Here is a 6,000-nt window from a genome sequence, read left to right as displayed (position 1 = left end):
GATAATTCAGTCACAATGGTGACCTTGGCAATGCTGGCATTTTGTTACTTTCTTGAGAATCTGAGAAAACACTTCCTCACTGAAAGTAAGACTACAGACCTTATAAAATAGAACTAAAAACAAAATTCAATAGAGCCAATAATGATATTGGTGAGACCTTCTGTGGCACATGCTTATGATAGATGTTTCTACATGGAGAGTGAAATAAGTAACCTTATTTAGTATATGATAATTGGTGCAGCATCCCAGATGAGCATCTTTTTATTTATTAAACTGTATGCCCTGTAACCAAAGCATGGACTTCCATTTGGGGCTCTCCATCGTGCTGGAATCTCCCTGAGAGCAGATTTTTGCTTTTTCTTCCTTTCTTAGTGACGTTGTTACATCCAGAAAAGGAAAGTCGGAGCAATGCTGGAGAACACTACTGTTAGGTCCTGTTTTAGTCATACTATGTAGCTCTGTATGTTCGAACCACATCTTCTTAGAAACGGATTCTATTTTAAAATAAAAAGAAAAGAAAAATATAAAGGTTATATTGAATATTTCTGATAATGCAAAACTCATACTCTCCTTTGAGACAAACTAGTCCCTTGATGAAAAGCAATAGCGACTGGGGGGAAAAAAAACTGTCCTGTATGGTAGCGAAATATACCTCTCTACAACCCTTGCTTGTTGTTCTAATTGCTTTTTTAGGGCACTACAGGGAATGTGCTTAGTGTCTTTTCTAGAAATAATTTTTTATATATTTGAAGAGAGTTATTACATTCTCAGCCTTCATTCACTTTTTAGACAAAACAGGTTCACCTTTTTTAACTAACAGAATATTGATTCCAGAACTCCCACTTATGCTAGTGGTCTCTCCCTACATACTCTGCGCTCTAAATGTATGCTGACAAGAACTGAAAATGATGCACCAACTGTTTTTCCCCAGGATATCATCTTCTTTTCTCTAGAAACTCTGTTCCTATTAGGATTACATTAACAACAACAAAAATAAAGTGAGCAATTGGACTCCCTCATTTTATTGTTAATTTACTGAGTTTGCTGTTAACAAAAATCCTCTAATTCCTTTTACCGGATGTTCTTGTGTACTAATTTTCTACAATCTTTCAAGGTTCATTTTTCAAACTTGTATTCTTGCCTTTACATTTAATCCAGAAAATCATTGTAATTTTTTAATGCTAATTTGGTCTTCTAAGGCTGTTTTCACACACTGTCTCCCATTCTGGCTCTTGCTCTTTATCTCTATCACTGTCTCCATCTCTCTCAGTCTGGGGCCATCCTTAAATCTGCTTCTGTTGCACGGGCCAGGGAGAAGGTTGGAGCTCTGCAACCTGCCCCTAGAGACAGTCCCAGGAGGATTTGGATACACCAGGGTGTTCCAACTTAATATTGTCAGCCAGCCAGCCAGCATCTTCTTTTCTACGGGACTATAAGTAAATGCATTATCAAGTAACTGCTAATACTGAGTTACATTTTCTTTATGCAGAACAATTAGTTTGCCATGAGTTGGAAAATATATTTATCTATCTAGGACTATGTACTGAATTGTTTAATTGTTTGAAAACTAGTGCAATATATTTCAGAACCTACATATTTAGGATCAGGCTTATCTAAGGTATCTAATTCATCCTGTCCCCCAAACTCTACACCTAAAGTCATCTTAGAAAGGCCTAAAATAAATTACTCTGGAGATGTACTTATATCAATAAAAATGGAGATGATATCCTAAAGCATTAGTACTGCATATCTTCTAGATTCTGTTTAAGAAGAATCACAACTTGGATGTAGAAAGCTGTAGAAAGTATGAGAAAAATTGTTGCCATCTGATAAAAATGTCTTTCCAGGTAAAGTAACTTAAAAACCGTTTCCACATTTGGAGGAAATGCTGCCTAAATCAGAATAAATCAACTTCTCTTTGAAATTGACTTGATTTCAAAATGTTATTGTGATAATAAATTATAGTTTTCGCCCAGCATGTAAGACCTTATAATGGAAATCTGGAAGCCACAATTCTGTCTTGTGTTCAATATTATTTTCTACTGGGCACTGGCCAAAAATTCATTACAGCTTAAACATAGTTAATTTATTTCTACCTACCTCAGGGTATGTTACAGTAATTAATGGGGGCAGAAAGATTAACTGGAGCAGAAAGATATTACAAAAATCATATATTTCATTTTGATTATATGTTTGAACCATATTTATGTATTTTATTACTCATGTTTCTAAATTATCTATATTTTATAGAATTTTAGAATGCTATTTTATATTCTGAAATGGAATTCCTGCTGAAAACACTAAGTAAATTCAACATTAAGACAAGTAAAATAAATAATATACCATCTAAAACATTTTATCATTTGTTATTTGAGCGATTGTAGTAAAATCACCAGAGAGGAATATGTAGTTGCAACCATCCACTGTATTTTCAAGATGCTCAGCAACCACGAAATGAATTTCACATCAAGACCATAATGAGAAAAAAGATTCCAGAATAATTTCCTACTTCTTGAATTGAATGTGAATGAATAGAGAAGGCAGAACATTTCTAAAAACAACATCTCATCCAGTGAACTGAATCCTTACAATCTGTGTATTAGGAATCAACATTTGAAAAATTATGCAATCATGTTGACATGTTCAGACGATTTTTATTTTGAATATAGTCTATTTCTTCCAGACAACAACAGCCACCACAACTAACTTTTCCATTTTTTAAAATAAGTTGAGTAATAATAGCAACACTCCCAAGTGAACAATCAAGACCTAAGAGTTTTGTTATGAACCAACTACCAGAGAAAATGGTAAGATTTGTGTTATGTTTTTTTCCATCTTCCAGCAGGTCATTTATAATTATGGCTATTAGCTCTGTGACCATCCACCAATAACTTCTCTTCTGATAACCCTTTGATTCTTTAAATAAAGGATTTTACTTCTTATGTTATTCAAAATATGAGTATTGAACTTAGCACCTTGTCTTCTGGTTAATTATAAATACCGTCATCTTTCCTGATAGATTAGAATCAAATTGTCTATGTTCTGACTAAGGACATGCCATTTCACCTGTATAAGCCCCACTTTCTTATTCACAATGTGTGGATAACAGTCTTTTCAAATAAATAACACTGAATCCAAAGATTTTGTTAAAAAAAACCTCTAAAAGGATTAAATAAATATATAACAAGGGAAATAAAGAGGTTCTTCTTTAACACACCCCTATGTTTTATTTGAAATATAAATACAAAAATAAGTTAGCCTCACATTCAAGCTAAATAATCCACTTGGTGTTCAGCTTAAAAATATGATTTCCTGAGTAGGTTTCATAGAGTTTGTTGCCAATTAGCTTGATGCCATTTCTGTCCGCTTCATATCTCACTGAATCCAGTAACTATTTTTAGGCCTTGATGGTCTACAGGGCTAGTGCTCAGAAGCAGCACAGGTCTGAAGAGGGGACAACAACCCTTTACTTGGTAGAAACCACATTGTAATTGAAGATGAGGTTTGAAGGGAAGGAGTAAGTTTGCTGGAGTTGATTTTGCTTGAAGAGTTGTTTTTACACACAATGCCACACACACTCCGGTGACAATTTTGGAATGAACACCTCATGCTAATGCTGCTTTTACCATTTTCTTAATTTTACATCAGAGACAAACAGCCTCTTAAACACTACAGCTTAAAGACTCTTTTGACTTCCCTATATACCTGGGTTTTATCTGTTGTGCAGAGCGGTAGCATCTTTGCTGACTGGCAAGCTTTTGTTCAGAGTTGCAGCTTGGATTTTACATTTAGCAAAAAAAAAAAAAAAAAAAAAAAAAAAAAAAAAAAAAACCTGTGGTTTTTATAAATCATTTTATTTTTTGAAAAAGAAGAAAACAAACATCCTTCCTTGAGAATTCTCCTTTTCAAAATAAAGCCTGCAAGCCAATGGTAGCAATGCCTTCAGTTTTAAGGCACCTTGTACAGGATATGTCTGTTTGAAGAATCTGTCATCTCAGCTTAAGGAACTTGTGTTTTGTGGCCAACCAAAGAACATTGTGTACCCTGAGCCTTGTTAGGAAACACATTAGGTACTGCTTAATTTATTTTAAACCTAATTTTAAGCAGGGAAATCAGGTTAGATTTAGCACTTTACTATAAATTATACTTTCTGCATACATAGATGAAATTAATTTGGGGTGGGGGAATTTGAGCTAAAATATATATTCCAAAAAGTTTGCAAATTCCGCTTTTGATCATTTAAAAGAGAAATACAGTGTTGCATTAAACCTTTAATCAGAAAGACAAAAACTAAGAAAAAAATATTAACATCTTCTATGGATCAAAATAAATTTTTCACATATTAAAAGGTTTCCCTTCCCAATTATCTTACTGAACTGACTGGTAAGATTTCTTCCTTTGTTCTGAAATATGTCAGAATCTTAGAGAAACTAGATCAATAAGAATATATCTACAAATGTATGTGCACAACAAAAAACATAAAGAAATATATGTAACATTATATATGTATAATGTTCTACATGGGCTAAATGCAACATAAGATATTCTTCTGGTAAAATTGTTATTCTAAACCGTGTCAGCCTTTTAAAAATTTTATTTTACTTTTCATTTGGAAACAGTGTAAACCTTTACGTAAACGTTGCAAGAATGGTACCTGACTCTCCTTATCTTCAGTGTACTCCCTGATTTGCTCAGCCCCATGCAGGTTACCAACACAGTCGCAGTACTAGCCATATCCTGGGCTCCTCCCCATCAGTGCATTGACTGCACTGACCGAATCCTTGACCCAGACCAAAGGGAAGTAGAAAAGACCATACTACCTTTTAAAACGTCATTTGAATTATATTGAGGAATGTCAGGCGTTTCCAGATGTGCTCTAGCTGAGTCTTCTGCTTCAAGACAAGATTGTGCAATCTCCATTTCAGACATTTCCCCTTTCCTTGTAAAGTTCTAAGAAAAAAAGTCCCCATCAGAACTTCATACCAACTATCAGCTCTACGTTACTTTTCAAATGAAGCACCATGAAGTTTGTGAAGTTTTATATTTCATGGCAAATTCTATTCCTAGTTTTCTCTCACAATCAGCAACTATAGCAAACACTGAGTGGAGGAGGGAAACATGAGGGAAAATATAGGAAAATCAATTTTATCTCCTGCAATTAGAGAAAATAAACTCTATGGAATGTACTACTTTATTGAATTGGATCTGAATCATCAAATGAAATACATTTTATCTATTATATCTGGCTTATTTATGGAATGTGGTTTATTACATTATATAGTAACTGGAAGGTATTGTGTGAGTCATTTAGCTACTCATCAAGGTTCATTTAGTAAAAGACCACCTCTGTTGCTCTATGTGGTATGATAGAGACTTAAAAAAGAAAAATAAATTTTATAGCTATTATCAGTATTAGTCATAATGCCCCTTTGTTGTGCAGGAGAAGATATTTTATAGAAAAACAAAAGAAGTCAGTGACCTAAGAGCTAAATAATTTGCCTAATGTCTCACCAAGGCTGAGCAACAGAAGATGAAGGTCTCCGGGATCCTCTTCTGGTGCGCAAACCAGTGGAATGCATTGTTCTCATAAATGCATATAACTGATAAGAGGTTCCCTACCCCCCCCCCACCCCCAGAACACAGAAAGACACCAGTTAAATGCCTTTCTGGGTGAAAAAGGTCTCTAGGCTACACGCTATTTTCTTATCCTCCTATGATAAAGGGACCATTTGGATGAATTAAGACACCTTAGCATTCAGAGAAACCTACCAAAAATAAGGGAAAAGAGCTACCCGGCTTAACATTTGTTCTTGAATAGGGAGGGATGAAATTGAGTGTTCAGTTACTCAGAAACTGTATCCCAAATGTAGGGAGTGATGTTTGTCCCCAAATAAAGTCATATGATAAACACATGTGCTTGTAAAACAGCCCACTCCAAACCACGCACTGAAGTGAAAAGAGGGTTGAAGATATGTTTTATTTGATGAACCATACACAAAT

General features: G+C 34.5%; 1 long non-coding RNA gene across 1 annotated transcript in view; it reads right to left on the bottom strand.

Moving 5' to 3' along the window:
* The window catches only part of LOC105508302, a 74,798-nt gene continuing 68,798 nt past the window's right edge, over positions 1-6,000 (bottom strand). The window contains exons 3-4 of the long non-coding RNA XR_001001237.1: positions 4,821-4,950; positions 1-494 (exon numbers count right to left, since the gene is read on the bottom strand). This is a non-coding gene — a long non-coding RNA (uncharacterized LOC105508302). The remainder of the gene's footprint in view (positions 495-4,820; positions 4,951-6,000) is intronic.

Source organism: Colobus angolensis, unplaced genomic scaffold (genome assembly GCF_000951035.1).
Source record: "Colobus angolensis palliatus isolate OR3802 unplaced genomic scaffold, Cang.pa_1.0 Scaffold16, whole genome shotgun sequence".
Lineage (NCBI taxonomy): Eukaryota > Metazoa > Chordata > Mammalia > Primates > Cercopithecidae > Colobus > Colobus angolensis.
Note: the sequence above shows the minus strand (reverse complement) of the source record. Positions and strands in the feature narration are given on the sequence as shown.